The sequence below is a fragment of the Macrotis lagotis genome, chromosome X, assembly GCF_037893015.1.
Source record: "Macrotis lagotis isolate mMagLag1 chromosome X, bilby.v1.9.chrom.fasta, whole genome shotgun sequence".
Lineage (NCBI taxonomy): Eukaryota > Metazoa > Chordata > Mammalia > Peramelemorphia > Peramelidae > Macrotis > Macrotis lagotis.
Window position 1 is genome coordinate 218,992,082 of NC_133666.1, and position 17,211 is coordinate 219,009,292.

A 17,211-nucleotide genomic window follows, 5' to 3' on the forward strand; every position below is an offset into this window, starting at 1 on the left:
GGCAAATGGGGTTAAGTGGCTTGCTCAGGGCCACACAGCTAGGTCATTATTAAGTGTCTGAGGCCCGATTTGAACTCAGGTATTCTGACTCCAGGGCTGGTGCTTTATCCACTGTGCCACCTAGCCTCCCCTTGCTTTCTAGAGTTTTTAACAAAAATAGATGCTGCATTTTTTTGAAAGGCTTCTCCTATAGATATTGATTTGACAATTGTTTTGAATATGAGTAATCATGCTATACCAAGGATGGCATAAATCCAACTTGGGTAGTGGATATTTTTTCTACATATTGCTGTAGTCTTTTGGATAAATAAAAAATTACATCATTATTCATTATTGATATAGATCAATTTTCCTGCCTTATTCCTCTTTGGTTAGGCATCAGGACCATTTTTTTTCTCATTAAAGATTTTTGTTATAGTACTTTCTTTTTTGTTCAGTGATAATAGTTTTGTAGCATAGATATTAGTTGCTCATTAAACTTTTGATAAGATTGTTTTTTAAAATTTAAACCAGGCTTGTTTGTTTTCTATTTTGTTGTTGTGATGATGGTTAATATATATCTTATAAAACTGCATTTTCTGAAGTTGCTTTGTTTTAGGCTTTCATCCTTTACTAAGGTTTTTCTATTTTTTATAGCATTTCCTATTAAGTTTGGATTTACCAGCGCAATGTTGTGTAGAAAGTTCTTATAATTTTTATTTACTGTGCTACATAAATTCTTCTTGTTCCCCTTACTTTTTGATAGTCTTAGTTTCCCTTTTTCCTTCTTGATACATATTAACTCACATAACAATTCTTGGGTTGTTTATTATTTCTATAATTTTTTCATTTTAACTTTTTTACTTCACCTTTTCAGGACTTACTCTTTGGTACTTATTTGAGTGGTACAGCTGATAGAGTGCTAGATCTAGCATCAGGAAGATAATCTGAGTTCAAATTCAGTCTCCATTTACTAGTTTAGTAACCCCGGGTAAATAACTCAACTTTCTTTCTAACCTGGTCTTGTAATCTGTAATATGGAAATAATAATAGCACCTTTCAATAACTCCAGGGTTTTTTGTGAAGACAAAATGAGATATTATTAGCTAAGTCCTGTACTTGAAAATCAAACTTTCTGCTCAGCTCTAGTCCTTTCAATAGGAATGTTTGAAATTCCCCTGTTTCATTGAATATCCATCTTTTCCCCTGTAAAAGGAAGTTCAGTTTTGCTGGGTAGTTGATTCTTGCTTGCATTCCAAGCTTTTTTTACCCTTCACAATATTATATTCCAAGATCTACAAGCCCTTAATGTAGACACTGCTAAGTCCTACGTAATACTAATTGTAGCTTCATGATATTTGAATTTTGTCTTTCTGGCAGCTTGTAATATTCTCTCTCTCAGGAGCTATGGACTTTGGATAATATTCCTGGGGGTTATTTTTTTTTTTTTTGGATCTCTTTCAAGGAGGAGATTGATGGATTCTCTCAATTTTTGTTTTGCCCTCTAGGATATCAGGGCAGTAGAAATTCATTAAAACTAAAGTCAAGGTTCTTTTCCTGCTCAAGACTTTCAGGTGGCCCAATAATTTTAAATTGTCTCTCCTGGTTATGTTCTCCAGGTCAGTTGTTTTTCAAATAAGATATTTCACATTTTCTTCTAGTTTTTTAATTCTTTTGGTATTATTTTATTGTTTCTTGATTCCTTGAAAAGTCATCAGCTTCCTTTAGCTCCATTCTACATTTGAAGGAGTTGTTTCCTTCAGAGAGCTTTCTTATCTCCTTTTCCATCTGGCTATCTGCTTTTTAAGGCATTCTCCTCATTGGCCTTTTGTACTGCTTTTCCTATTTGACCTAAACTAGCTTTTAAGATGTTATTTTTCTTCAGTATTTTTTATATCTCCTTCACTAAGCTGCTAACTTGGTTCTCATGATTTGCCCACATTGCTCTCATTTCTCTTCCCAATTTTTCCTCTGCCCCCTATTCTTGATTTTCAAAATCTTTTCTGAGTTCTTTCATAACCTGAAGTCAATTCATATTTTTCCTGGAGGCTTTGGATACAGAAGCTTGGACTTTGTCATCTTCTGAGTGTGTGTTTTGATCCTACATGGGACCAAAGGAATTATCTATGGTCAGATTCATTATTTGCTGTTTACTCATTTCTCTAGCCTATGCCATGGGCTGCTTCCCAAGCTTTTGAATTGTTATTGGGACATGCCCTCAAGCACTTCAATTCCTTCAAAGTCTTATGAGAGGCTCTGACTGCTCTTCTGGCCTGTGATTTGGTCTATGGATGACCACAAGTACTCCCCTCTTCTCTGGATCTGAGGAGGGTCTGTGCTCTATGGCAATGGGGGGCCCCACAGAGTGACAGAATCCTGTCCCAGGGAAAGCAGAGAGACTTCTGGAGTCTCTGCCCACTCCATTACATTAAGTGGGTTGAGTGATCTGGAAGCAACTGCTGGGTGAGTCACAGGCCTACTTCCATTTCCCATTGGTCTGGGCTCCAGACTCAATTCTGGAAGAGGTTTCCCCATTGATCTTCTAAGTTGTGCTTTGTGTTCCCTGGGTTGGGAGGTCTCTAACCTGCTTCTGCTGCCACAAACTGACACCCCCAGGGACCCAGGAACCCCAAAGGCTGTTTCTGGAAGGCTGGAACTCCCTCACTCCCATGCAATGAGCCAACTGTGCTGCACTCCTTCCAACCCCATGGAACAGAGCCTTTCCACAATCTTCTTCCAGATTACCTTGGGCTGGAGAATTGCTTCACTGGGTCTTTCTGTAGGTTCTGTCTCCTGAAAATTTAGTTAGAGTCATAATTTTTTAAGTTTTTTGGGATATTTTGGAAGAGAACTACTGGGAAATCCTATCCTCAGACCTCCATCTTGGCTCCACCTGTATTTGTATGTTTTCTTTTGTATGAAGCAAATTGTTGGGTATTGCTTTCTCATTTGCTTCTTTTCTGATGTTTCTTTTGCATTTTAAAATTTTATCCCTCTTCTCCTTTTGAGTCAGGTTTTTCATTTATGTGACTGGTTTTCCTTATACTAATTCAATAAATGCAAAAACACTTACTAATTGCTTTTTATATGCCAGATACTGCACATTAAAATGCAGAAGATACCCATATGAAGACTAACAGTCCTTATTCTCCATAAGCTTTCATTTTAATGGGGAAGACAAGTATGTATAAAGTATAAACAGCATAATTATGAAGTTAATATATACTAAGTAATTAAAAAACTAGGTAGTTTGGGAGGGCAGAGCACAGGCAGTTGGAGGAATTAAGAAAGTTTCATGGAGAAAATAATTTCTAAACTGCATCTTAAAAGAAGAGAAGTATAAAGTTAAGCATGAGCAATGATTTTGACAGAAGTATGGGGATGGAAGTTGGTTTATCTTGCATGAGGGATGAGTGAATAAAGCATGTGTTTAGGGCTAACTGTGTTCAAAGGACTATACTGGGGATTACATATAGAAAAGGCAGTCCCAGCTCATAAGGAACTCTCCATCCTAATAGGGGAGATAAAACTATAGAAGATTTTAGCTGCAAGTTAGACATAAAGGTCCTAGGATCCTTAAGTTTTGTCATCAAAGCATCTTTCTGCTTTGTAATTTTCACTGATGAACTCATACAATTTTTGGATTTTGAATCGACAAGACCAAAGACTTTGGTGTTAAGAACTGTTTTCTTGGTGTTCAATAGTTGTGGCTTTAAAATCTGAAGAGCAATTGCCAGACTACATCTCCCCATGATAGCTGCTGGCACAGTACTGGAAGCACTGCTAATTCTAATTCTTGACTTTAGGGTCCTTGACTGTCTCCATCAGGATCTGAGGTGGGGGATGGAGGTCAAGGTGGTGTTTGACTTTCCTGTCTCTCTCTCAGGGTATCCTGATGCTTCAGCTAGAAGTGAGAATGAGGAGAAAAGGGACTTTTTGTTGGCTTTGCAGGAGTTGTGAAAAGAAGAAATATTCAATAAAGCTGGGAAGATATGCTGAGGCAAGGTTTTGTAGGGCTTTAAAAACTAGACAGAAGATGCCCTAAGGTACCTTAGATAAAATAGGAAACTACAGAAGTTGAGTAGAGATGTCATGAGATTAGATCTTCACTTAAACAAAATTAATTTGGCAACTCTGTGTGAGGTTAGATTAGAATATTAAGAGAACTGAGGCAGATAAACCAATTATAAGGCTGTTAACAAGCTAGGTAAAAGGTGATAAGGATCTGAACTAAGGTGGTAACTGTGGAAGTGGAAAGAAGGGATTGGATGTGATAGATGTTGTGAAGGTAGAGATGACAAGGTTTGGTGGTGTGAATGTGAAGTGGAAGTGTCCAGGATAATGTTGTTACAATTCAAGAAAAGCAAGTTGATTGTACCCCTTCCAGAAGTAAAGGAAGTTTGAAAGATAATGAGTGAAGTTTTATACATGCTGAGTTATACATTTATCTGAATAACACTAGTTTAAATAGGCCATCCTATGGAGAATATAGGCTCTGATACTGAATCTTAAAGAATCTTGGGGAACTGGCAGTTTGCTTTGAAGGCAGAGTCTGGGTGAGTACTATGGGAGAACTAAGTTTAAAATACTGTTTCCTGTGGGAAAAGACTGCATTAACTGTCATCTTTGTTCAGTTTGTGAAAGACTAAGAATGTACAGAGGGAAACAGGGTACTGATGAGAAAAGAATATTAGATTCAATTTTGCAGGGTAATATTTCCCACAGTTTTATTTCCTGGAGGAGGAAGGTATGATAGAGGAGTCAAAAGAAGTCCAAAAGCAATGTAGTTGCTCACAGAATCCATGAATTTATGGGTAGGGGTGGTCAACGTTCTCCCTCTACCAAGGCAGATCTCAAACTCGCCATCCCTTTATAAAAGATCTACTTGAGTTGTTGTGGCAGAAAAAATTGACTTGCCTAGTGGAAAACTTCCTGCTTATGATTCTCTTTGAACTTATTCGAGTTGATGCTCAAATGTCAAGTCTGCAGTCCTTAATGGAAACTGATACAAATGTAGTGTAAGGGTACTGATGGCATAATTAATTACATGAGAATACTTATATGTCACTCAAAACATTTTTATCTAAGCATGGAAGGTTTTTGAAAAACATTGAAGTAAAATTATGCCAGGCAAAGAGGTCTCTCTTTCATCTGGCCAGAAATTTTATTATATCTTCTAGGTCCTGCATAAAAGTAATGAATTCTTTAGAATGGAGAGGAAATCCATATTGAGTATTTGCTTTTCCAGTACCATTTTGAGGAGCAAAGTTAGAATTTTGGCATGGCAAAGAAAAGAGATATGCAAAAGGGTCACTGACATTCACAACTTCTTAGATAAAAAACTGGAGAAAAATCTAAAGAAAAGGCCATTTCTTCCTCCCAACTCCTCCTCCCTTCCCCCACCCACGGTTCCTTCAATATACCTATGCTATAATATACATAGTTAATTTATCCATATATTTCTAGTAAACCACAATTTCCCTCAACCACAAAGAGACTAGGGGTTAACTAGAGAAGGCTATAAATGTAAAATTAGGCAGTAAACCCAAACACCTTAAGTATTGCATATTTTTCCAACTCAAAACTCAGGAACTCAGAGCATTGTCACTAACTCATAAGGATTTTTTTGGAAACTAAACACCCTAAATCTAGAGATAAGAATCATGTGAACCATACTGCCCTCTAGGCTGTAAGTGAATCATTTATTTTAAGAGGCAAGATTCTCCTCAGATTCTAACAAAATACTTGCAGAGTTTGTATATCACTGGTTTAGCCTTTAAGAACCTGAGTTATCTTCTTTTTTGTTAAGACATCAAACTAGGACTTCATGGAGGATTTAAAACTCTTCAATTTGCAAAACAATTTGCATAAATCTTATTTTGTCTTCATAATACCCCTAATAAGGTAGATAACTCTATCTCTCTGTCCCTCTCTCCTTACTATTTTTATCACTGTTGCTATTCAGTTATCTGCATCTCTTTGTGAATTGTTTTGCCATTTTCTTTATCATTTTATAGATGACAAAATTGAGGCAAACAAAATCCAGTGATTTGCTTAGTGTCAAATAGCTAGTAAGTGTCTGAGGCCAGATTTGAACTTAGGAAAATGTCTTTCTGACTCCAGGATTGGCAGTCTATCCACTATACCATCTTGCTGCCCCTTTCTCCCTGTCCCTCTCCCACAGTGTGCTTACCTTTAATAGTCTTTGAGCAGCTGCAATTAGTTAAGAGAAAAGGCATTTATTGAGATGGAATTGTAAACCATTTCCCCCTAAAAATGGGGTACACCTTTCCACAAATATACATAACATCCATCAAAAAGTTAGAATAGGTACATTGGTAGAGAGGCATACAAATAAAGAACATGTGATGAACATCTAATACTGATGGCCATAAGTGTCAGTGTTCACACTTGTAGTCCTGAAAGGCCCTATGATGTCCTTTCTCCTGTTGGGTTCTTATACCAGTCTCTCTGGGAGCAGCAGATCTCTCTCACCTGGCTTCTCTTGTTCTCTTCTTCTACACATCTTTATTGACAGGGGTACTTTCTGTTGAATATGTTACTTTCTCTTTTCTATGTGCCAGAGATCACAGTCCTTAAAGCAGTCTGTTCATTTTCTTTTTGCTCCCTGCTCAGGAAAGTATTCTAGTTTCTGAATAACTTTGCTGCAAAGTGCCATGGACTGTTAGAAAGTTGAAAGGAGAGAAATTCCCTCCTTCCTTTTCCTCTCTTTCTTCCCAACCTTATTTTTCTTAGGTTGATGTGGAAAGGGGAAAGGCAAAAGGATTCTTTCACAGACAACTTTTTTCTCTACTGTCAATTGTCACACTCTTCAGAGTTCTCTTGGTTTGCCAGTCAACTGACTCTTAAGAGAGGTATCCCTCTTTTGAAAGAGTCACGAACTTGGGCTCACTGCCTTCTAATTCTATCAGGGAGAATGTCCTTGGACTTTTTTAAAGGGTTAACCAGGTTTAATTTCATATAAAGCATCAGCATCTTTTATTTCTGTTTCCTGTACCTTCTGTGATTTCTTCAAGGGAAGAATATTAACTGACTAAAGGAATATTCATCAATTCCTCCTCTCTACAGTACAAGAACATACAGAACAAATATACAAGAATCTACAGTTCTCTATAAATGGTAAAATGAAAATATGTAATATTTGTAAAATTTATACATACTTAAGTTCTGTTACTTAAAGTTTCCTCTTCCTTGGACTCTATGACTTCCAAGGTCTCTTTCAGCTCCAAATTTATTATCTTATGCAGTGTTTGGAGTTAAAACTGTGTTCAAGTCCTGACTCTGATATTTTTAATCTCCAAATACAGGGAATTTCATTAATATCTCTGTTTTTCAATTTCCTCTTCTGTAATATGAAGGTATAATACATGCACTACTGACTTTACAGGAATGTTGGGAATAAAGAATATTATTAATAGTAATTCCCATTTGACAAAGCTTTCACACTTGTTCAAGAGTGTCAGAAGTGAACAAGACAGCTCACACCTCTAGCCCTACAGGAGCCTAGCGTCCTTTATCTTGTTGTATACTAAATTCTGCTGTATCTAAATCATAGTGACATTTATTGAATATATTCACATTTCTTTTGTAATTAATTAGGTCCTGGAAGACAATTTTAACAATTTTTTGAATTTGAAGGTTGGTTTAAGAAAAAAAATCTGTACACAGAGAAATTCCTATGGAAATACTTGGGAGAATTCTATATCCTTTGTTGATGTCCTTGGAAGAAAACATTTTCTTAAAATTTGAAATTTTTCCTCACAGTTTTGAATTCTATTCCATCTGGGCTTGAAGCACTTTAGGGTTTTGGAAACAAAGATTATCTAACCACAACATTCAGATTTCAGGAATCTATTACCTATTGCCTAACAGAGCAAGTGGCCAAGTAGTTACTGTGAGGAAGTTTCTGTGGAAGTGAAACATTTGGGTTTTGCGGCTTTTAAATGGCAAGCAGAGATGTTAGCCAAATGACTTCTCATCTTCTTTCTGAAAGTTGATAGCCATATAAGAGTCCCAAAGGATTTGTTTTAATGGAGAGAGAGGTGTAGAATTCAAGGCAACACAACTTACTCCATATTTATTGGACTACCCTTTAGATTTAGGGAAAAGAATATCACATTATTATAATTGAATGAATAATCAAATAGGTATACAAATGATTGGCATAAATCTTGTTATATTTCTGAAAATTTTGTCTTTATATTCAGAATGAGTATCTTGGTTTCACTAAATGTTGTCACAAATGAATTTACAACTTTCTATTGTAGAGCTTACTTTCTGTGGCATACCCCCAAGTGTTCTGAATTTGGATATAATTTCTCTTTATAAAATACATATCACACATAGTTGTGTATTCCAATAGCATATAAGATCTTTTAGGACAGGGCATATTTGATCTCTGTTTTTGTTTCCCTAGTACTTTGCACAGAGTAGGCATTTAATAAATCATTTTCAATTACTTAATGATTATTTTGCCAACGTTACTTCTAGAAAGGATTGCCTTTTGTTTCAGTTTTTCCAATTATGAAGTTGAGGAATTATTAGAATAATAGACCCTTACTATATTTAGTATAGATCTATGAATCCTGCATTAATATAATTAATTTAATTTCATTAAATTTTAAAATATCATTTAAATTAATGTTTAATATAAGTAATATAATTTAAAAGTTCTAATGTCATTGTTGCCTTCCTTAGAATGATGTCCTGAGTAGTGATGTTAGCAAAATATACTGAACTCAGTTGAAATTACTGTAGGAAGTTGAGATTTTATTACTAAAATGTTCATACCTGTGTAGAATGTTATGAGGAAGGTGTGAATAACTTAACAGTCATTGCAGAAAAATGAGAGTTGGATATAAAAGTCTAATCCTATATTAAATTGTTAGAGAGCCATGGAATAATTTGAAGTTTTTCTCTGTTCTAGTTTTTCTATTAGTAAAATGGAATTTACAAACTTTTTCATCATAATTAATGATAAGGACTCCTTTTTCCTCACAAGACTTGAGGGGGATATCTGTTCATATTGGGAAAACTTCCTAAAAATCTTATCTTGGGGGTAGGATGCAGGATAAACAGTGTAACAAGACCTTACTATGCTTTGATTTTTTAAAAAGTATTGAATATGATTATCCTTCCCACTTCCTAGTCCATATAGCAACAGCTGCCAGCAAAAGTGTCAAACTCTAAGAGGGCAGAGATATAACCTGTTTGTAGAGAATACAATGTTGAAAAGCCACACTTCTTATGATCATATCCAGTACAAACTAAGATACCCATTGAGGGCCTGCGCCAAGGTTTCCTGACAGCTCTGAGAGACACTTCCATATTAAATTATTAATAGTTCAGTAATTGTTTACAGAGCTAATCCCTACATCCTTTCTGGACCCTTGTGGAGCTGAGAAACAGATTTGGGAAACAGTGATCTAAGATAAAACCCAACCTCCTCAAGGAAGAGTAGTATGGAAGGTTGTATTCTGGAAAAGGGGCCATAAAGAATGCCCATCTGAGGTTTTTAAAAACTGGTTGTTTACTTTGCCTTTCTGTTTTTAATATTTAAATTAAACTAAAATTTTTAATATTTTACATTAAATTACTTTAAACTAAATTTTTTTGATAAATTGTTTTTCTTCACCACAGTGTGATACTGTATTACTCATATATGATTGATAATAAATGACTTTGAATTTTGAAAAGGAAATTCAAAAGTGCTTTAGCAACTCAAAAGGAACAGACTGAGCCTAATGCAAGCTTTAAAAACTCAGGAAGCTAAGGATCAGAATTTATACAATATTCTCAGAATAAAAAAACTAGAACAGAATTAAAGGCTAAATGATTTAGTAGCTTCCTAAGATACAGTGTACAAAGGAATGCAATAAAATTGTTAAAAAAAATTTTTATAAATACATTTTAATGCCAGAAAATAGTACTCTCTATAGCACATATTTTTTTTGTTTGTTTTTTGTTCTTTTGCTAAATGAAGATACATTTGTTTTAAGGAGTACTGAAAGCTTCCAATGGCCATATTGGAGATGTCACTTTTGCAATTTTTAAAAATTCCTTTCCAGGGTGAATAATTAATTGCCTTATACATGCTCCATCATGAATTGTGGCTTCCTCTGAAATAAATCACTTTAAGATAAGAATTGAGAGGAAGATAGACAACATATTAGCATATGGTTCAGTAATTCCAGCTTAGAGGCTTTAGATGAAGAATTTCCACTAACCCTTTTGTAATTTTTGACCCCCATAATAAATATTCCCAGAGAGTTGGGGGACAGACTTCTTTAACTAACCTAAAATATCTATGAGTTCCTTCAGACCCATGTCTGCCTCTATGGCTTTCACAGAGCTGGAGATTAGCAAATCATTTTTCCCTTAATTCACCCAAGTATGGTTAGAGGTTAAGAACTGTATTAATGAATTAAAAGAAACTAAAAAGCAAAACAAAACAAAAAATATTTAAGCAGATGTATAAATTTTAATTCTACTTTTTTGCTTCTGATCATTGACTTTGTTAAAGCACAAATTTTGAATCAAAGCTATTTCAGAGAATGGATGCTGATTTACTAATTCAAATAATTCAAATTCCATTTCCATAATTTACTCAATGTTTAACTAGCCTTGTGCAGATAGTGCCTAGGACTTGAAAACAGGAAGACCTGAGTTCAGCTCCTGTTTGAGGCACTTCCAAGTTTTATGAACCTGGGCAAATCATTTAACATCACAGGGTTATTGGGGGATAAGATAAGATGAGTTGACATTTGTAAAATGATTTGTAAACCTTTAAGTTCTTTATAAATATTGTTATTAAAAACCTGGGGAAAAGGTATTTTACCTCTGTGTCTGTTTCCTCTTCTGAAAGAAAGAGATAATGAAATTGAATTATCTATCTCAAAAGGTTGAAATATTATATATTAAGTGCCTTGTAAATATAAAGCATTATATAAATATGAGGTGCTTATTAATTGCTGCTATATTGTTATTATATTATTATAATATATTATTCTTATTGTTGTTATTATGTCCAACTCTTCATGACCCTTTAGATCATACTCTACATGGAGTTTTCTTGGCAAAGATATAGGAGTGTTTTTTTTCCATTTCCTAAGTGACTTGTCCAGAGTCACACAGCTAGTTAAGTGTCTCTGGTCAAATTCAACCTTAAGTCTTCCTGACTCTAGGCTCAGCACTCTATCTACTGACCCATCCTGTTATACTAATGGAAATATGTGTGCTTTAAAAAGGAGCAGAACTAGTATTGGGTACCTAAGGCATTCTGGTTCCTTAGTTACTTTTTTGATGGAATGATTTAGGGATTCAATTCAATTTGATAAATTGCTAAAATGTTTGCTCTGCACTAACATTATGCCTAATCTTTGAAGCTGCATGGATGAAATTAAAAAAATCAGTACAGTTTGAAGTTTTAATATTAAAGCTTTCTATTAAAATTTAAATATCAGTTAAACTTAACATTAAGTTAAATAAAGTTTAAAAGCACAGCTTAATATTAAGTTCAATAAATTAATTAAAGCCAAAATTAAAGCTTAATATCAGTTTAAATTAAAATGAGGTTAAATATTAATTAAAACTTGATGTTAAAGCTTAAAACTTCCTCCAAGACTTTGGAGAAAACTTGTATCATAAACAATTATCCTGTAACCTTAAAAGGATCTATATATACTTACTTTGCTTTATATTTGCTTAACATTTTTTAAAAAAAATACATTACAACAATCCTATGTGATGAACAGGCAGGTATTGCTTTATTATCATTTTGTAGTTGAAGAAACTGAAAATCAAAAAGGTTAAATATCTTGTCTGAGATCACCCAAATAGTAAGCAGAAAAAAAGGAGTTAAGCCTACGACTAAGGACTCCATATAGAGTACTCATAAGATCATAGTTACCCCATGCAATCTCATAGAATCACAGAATTTCTAATTTGAAAGGGACTTCAATAGCCTTCTAGTCCAACCTCTCATGAAGAAGAAACACCTAGCATAGTTGTATCTTTCCTTTTAGGTACAGGTAGCATAGTGGATAGTGTCAAACTTGGAATCATTGAGTTCAGATCTTGCCTTAGACACTGTGTGATCCCAGGCAAGTCATTTTACTTCTGTTTCCCTCAGTTTCTTCATCTGCAAAATGGGGACAATAAAAGTAACTATCTCCCAGGTTGTGATAAAGATCAAAAGAGGTAATAGTTATAAAATGCTTAGCATCAGTCAGACTTTGAAGATCTCTAGTGAGTGGAATTTTCCACTACTTCCTGTTTCACCTACCAGTCCATTTAACTTTAGACAGTTCTAATTGTTAAGAACTTTGCCCCTGCATCAAGCTTATTTATGTGTTTTTTTGCAACTTCCACTAAATGCTCTTAGTTCAGCCTTCTTTGGCCAAACAGAAAATGTAATTCCTCTTCCCATGATTAAATTTCTTTGGAAATGTTCATACACTTTAAGTCATGTCCCATCTCAGTCTTCTCTCCTCTAAACTTCAGTTAGCCTTCATATAATAGTGTCCTTAGGTCCTTTACTATCCTGTTTGCTCTTCTGTAAATTATCTGGAAGCTTTGCAATGTCCTCTCAAAAATTTTGAACCTAGAAATAAAGTCAATGATCCCTTTGTGGATAGAGAACGATAGAGTAGAAAGGCACTGGAGGTAACTAGGAAGCCCAGTGGATAGAGTACCAGCCCTGGAGTCAGGAGGACTAATTCAAATCTGGCCTCAGACCCTTATAACCTGAGTGACTCTGGGCAAGTCACGTAACACCAATTTCCTGAGGGGGGGAGGGGGAGGTGGAAAATAAATAGTAGAACTGTCATTTCCTTTTTTCTGAAAGCTATGACATTCATAAAATAATCTAAGAATACAATATAGGATCATTCATCCAGAGATGAAAGAGGCCTTAGAACAGGTATGTCAACCCACATCCCACATTTGAACTTCAAAGCCCATTCATGTGATATTATTGCATTTTATTATTATAGTCATTGTTAATAAATATTAAATTCTATAAGCAGCCTTTAAGAAGTTTTTGTTGGGTGATGTAGCCTAGAAGAGCTAATAGGTTGGAATCCCATGCCTTAAAAATTATCTATTCCATCCCCTTTATTTTACATATGAGAAAACTGAGGTCCAAGGAAGCTAAGTGACTTGCCCATGATTACATAGGTAGCCAATATCAGAGGTAAAATTTGAAAAATAAAGGGCACTTGAAGAAAACACCTTTTACATCTATGACTGTGACAAAAAAATAGAGATAATTATAAAAGCTGAGAGATTTTTAATTACATAAAACTAAAAATTTTTTGTACAAATAAAATCAATGCAGCTGGAATAAGAAAATAATGAGAAATCAGTTAATCAGCCTGAATTTCTGTTGTGTGAGGTACTATTCTAGCTATTGGAAATGCAAAAGTGAATCAATTACTATTTGAATGTGTTTCCATTGTAATGTAGGAGACCATAAGTGCATATAATATATATGTATATACATATATATATATACAGTGTAAATATAAAGTTCATAAATATACATCTATGTATGTACATGTTTGCAGAGAGATATAGAAACATACAAAGCAGCTAAATGCAAGATAATTTAAGAAGGATACTAGAGTTTAGCAGAGGAGGAAAAGTTTTATATAGAAAGTAGAGCATGAGCAGCATCCTCTAGAAAGACAAACTCTTGGAAGTAGAGGTCCAGAGGAAGTACATTCTAGAAATGGGGACAATTGGATGTAAAAAGTGGAATGTCATAAAGGAAGAACAGTGAGAAGATCAGTTAGGCTGGGTTCTATAATGCAGGAGGAAGAAATAAAGTCCACAGAAACTAAGAAGATAGTTTGGAACCAGATCTTTATAGGGCTTTAAACATAAATATTGGAGAAAAATATATTTTATCTTAGAGAAAATGGGAATCCAATGGATTTTGTCAAGTCATTTTGGAGCTTAAGGAAAATTATTTTGGCAGCAGTTTGTAGAATGGACTGGGGTGGTAAGATACTTGAGACATGGAAATCAAGTGAGAGAATATTGTTGTATTCTAGGCAACCAGATGGTAAGGGCCTGAATGAAAATGATAGATATAAGAATAGGGTTGTGTGTTCAAGATGTGAAGGTAGAAATTTATTGAATATATATATGATGAGTTAGAGTGAGAAGTTGAGGATAATGCCAAGATCGTGAACCCGAGATACTAGAGGAGGAGAAATAGGGAAGTCTGGGGAAAAAAGAGAGTTAAAGGGAAAATATAAAGAGTTCATTTTTAGACGTGTTGAATTTCAAGCTCTGGGATAATGAGCTTGAAATGCCTATGATAAAGTAAGTAATCTTGAACTGAGGCTCTAGAAATACTGCCATTCAATATATAGATCATCAGTCATCTTCATAGAAAGTATAGTTAAATTTGTGAGAAATGAGGGGTTAACTAAGAAAGAAATTATAAATCAAGTGTTTTTAACTTTGGGTTGTTCTTGTGAGTCCATGGAAAGATTTCAGAACATCTATGAACTTGTACAAGAAAAATTGCAACTTTATTTTTATAAACTTACAACTGAAATTTAACAATTTTTCAATTATTTAAAGCATTATTCTGAAAAAGGACTTCATTGGCTTCATCAAATTGCCCAAACTATCTGTGACAAACACATACAAATGTTACCAATCCATAGTATACTAGTTTTAATGCTTAGCATTTTATTTGTAATTTATTGTAGGCTTCCCCTCTTGGCATTAGAGAATTCAAACTAAGAAAGAACTTTGGGGTCAAAATGTGTTTCGTTCCATTTTGTTTTCCATAATGAATGTGGTGACTAAGTGCTTTCGGTTAGGAAATCCTGTGGACTCCAAGAATAGAAATCATTACAGTAAGATTGTGTTTTCATCTTTTCCAAGAAAACAAAAAAGTAAAGACTTTTCTACAGGGCTACTCTCTCTTATTTAAGTGAAAATAAAGGGAAACACCTTCCATGAATTTCAATTATTGGGCATTTGGCATTGACTCAAATGCACACAAGTTCATAAATAATTTTGGAAAATTCAAAAATATGCTAGATTTCCCCTCTAGAGTAATATTTCAGACTAAGAAAAAAATAACAGGGGGGTGATATTAAGAAGACATCTGTTGAAGGACCCTGTGGTAATTAAAATACATCAACATAACAATGATTCACTTTTTCTGTAAATGGGACCATCATTCATTACAAATAGCTTATCCAACTCTGTGATTTACTTGAAACTTAACTTCTAATCTAATAGCATTTGGCAATTTTTTAGTACTTTAATTCTGATTACTTATAGATTTGCTACCTAGAAATTTAGCTAATAGGGACCTTTTGCTGATAGCAGTACAAAGGTTAAGGGGTTTTGTTTAGGACTACTAAGAATTCTTTAAGACCTACTATAAGAAGTAATGTTTTAGAAATTATAAGCTGCCATATTCTCCCACTATCTCAGAAATTTATGATATTTTCCAACATGAATGTGCCCAGGTTGTGAAAAAAAAGATCTTTGGTTATCTAAGATAACCGATAAATTTAGCAAGTTAAAGAATGCTAATTTTTCATATCTTACATGACAGGAAAAGCAGTGTTGCAAAGTGAATGGTAGACTTTAGAGATAGGAAAATCTGGGGCACAATGGATAGAACACCAGCCTTGGAGACAGGAGGGCCTGAGACACTTAATAATTACCTAGTTTTGTGACCTTGGTCAAGGCATTGAACCCCATTGCCTTGCCCCCCCCAAAAAAAAACAACAAAAAACCTCATTGCTGAGAGAGAGAGAGAGAGAGAGAGAGAGAGAGAGAGAGAGAGAGAGAGAGAGAGAGAGAGAGATTTGGGTTCAGATCCTCCTTTTTATACTTAATGATTATGATCCTCTGAAGTCTTTTAAATTCTCACTGTCATAGGCAACTCTACTAAATTGCAAAGAAGTTGTCAAGCTACTTTTTGAAGATGGAGTTTCTTCATCTGGAATGTCTGTAAAATAACAAATACAGTTTATCCTCTACCTCTTCAACTCATAAAAAAGCTTCCAAAACTGCCCAGATAATACCAGGGGAAAAAAATATGACCCTTTATGGATAATTTTTCAGTATAAGATTTCTTTTTTGTTAATGTTTTGTTTTACTTATTTTGAGTTTTACAATTTTTCCCCTAATCTTCTCCCCACCGAACAGAAGTCAGTTTGTTAGTCTTCACAATGTTTCCATGGTGTACATTGATCTAAGTTGAATGTGATGAGAGAGAAATCATATCCTTAAGAAAGAAAAATAAAGTATAAGAAATAGAAGAATTACATAGTAAGATAACGGTTTTTCCCCCTAAATAATCTTTCGTCTTTTTTCAAACTCCACAATTCTTTCTCTGGATATGGATCATATTCTCCATTACAGATACCCCAAAATTGTCCCTGATTGTTGCACTGATGGAATGAGGAAGTCCATCAAGATTAATCATCACTCCCATGTTGCTGTTAGTGTGTATGATGTTTTTCTGATTCTGCTCATCTCGTTTGGCATCATTTCATGCAAATCCTCACAGGATTACCTGAATTCCCATCCCTCCTGATTTCTAATAGAACAATAATACAGTATAAGGTTTCTAAATAAGATTTTCTCAAAGAACAGATTTGTTATTGCTTCATTTCATCCATTAATCAGAGTTGCCTATTTTAATTTTAACTATTTCCTTTACAAAACAATATATGATTTCTATTTTTATTATGAAATGAAGCTTAATTTCCTCTACTCTGTTTTTTTTTTAATTTGAGTTTTGAGTTTTACAATTTTTCTCCCAATCTTACTCCCCCCACCCCATGGAAAGCAATCTGTCAGTCTTTATTTTGTTTCCATGTTGTACATTGATCCAAATTGAGTGTGATGAGAGAGAAATCACATCCTTAAGGAAGAAACAAAAAGTATAAGAGATAACAAGATCCTACAATAAGATATCTGTTTTTTTTCCTAAATTAAAGAGAATAGTCCTTGAAATTTTTTCAAATTCCATGACTCTTTATCTGGATACAGATGGTATTCTCCATTACAGACAGCCCAAAATTGTCCCTGGTTGTTGCACTGATGGAACGAGCAAGTCCATCAAGGTTGAACAACACCCCCATGTTGTTGATAGGGTGTACAGTGTTTTTCTGCTTCAAATATGTGATTACTTAAATATGGATCTTTTGTTTTATCTCTATTTTCTTT

At 34.5% G+C, this 17,211-nt stretch overlaps 1 protein-coding gene across 4 annotated transcripts in view; it reads left to right on the top strand.

The window, feature by feature from the left end:
• MCTP1 (multiple C2 and transmembrane domain containing 1) overlaps positions 1-17,211 on the top strand; it is a 528,212-nt gene that overhangs the window by 8,586 nt on the left and 502,415 nt on the right. The window lies entirely within an intron of this gene.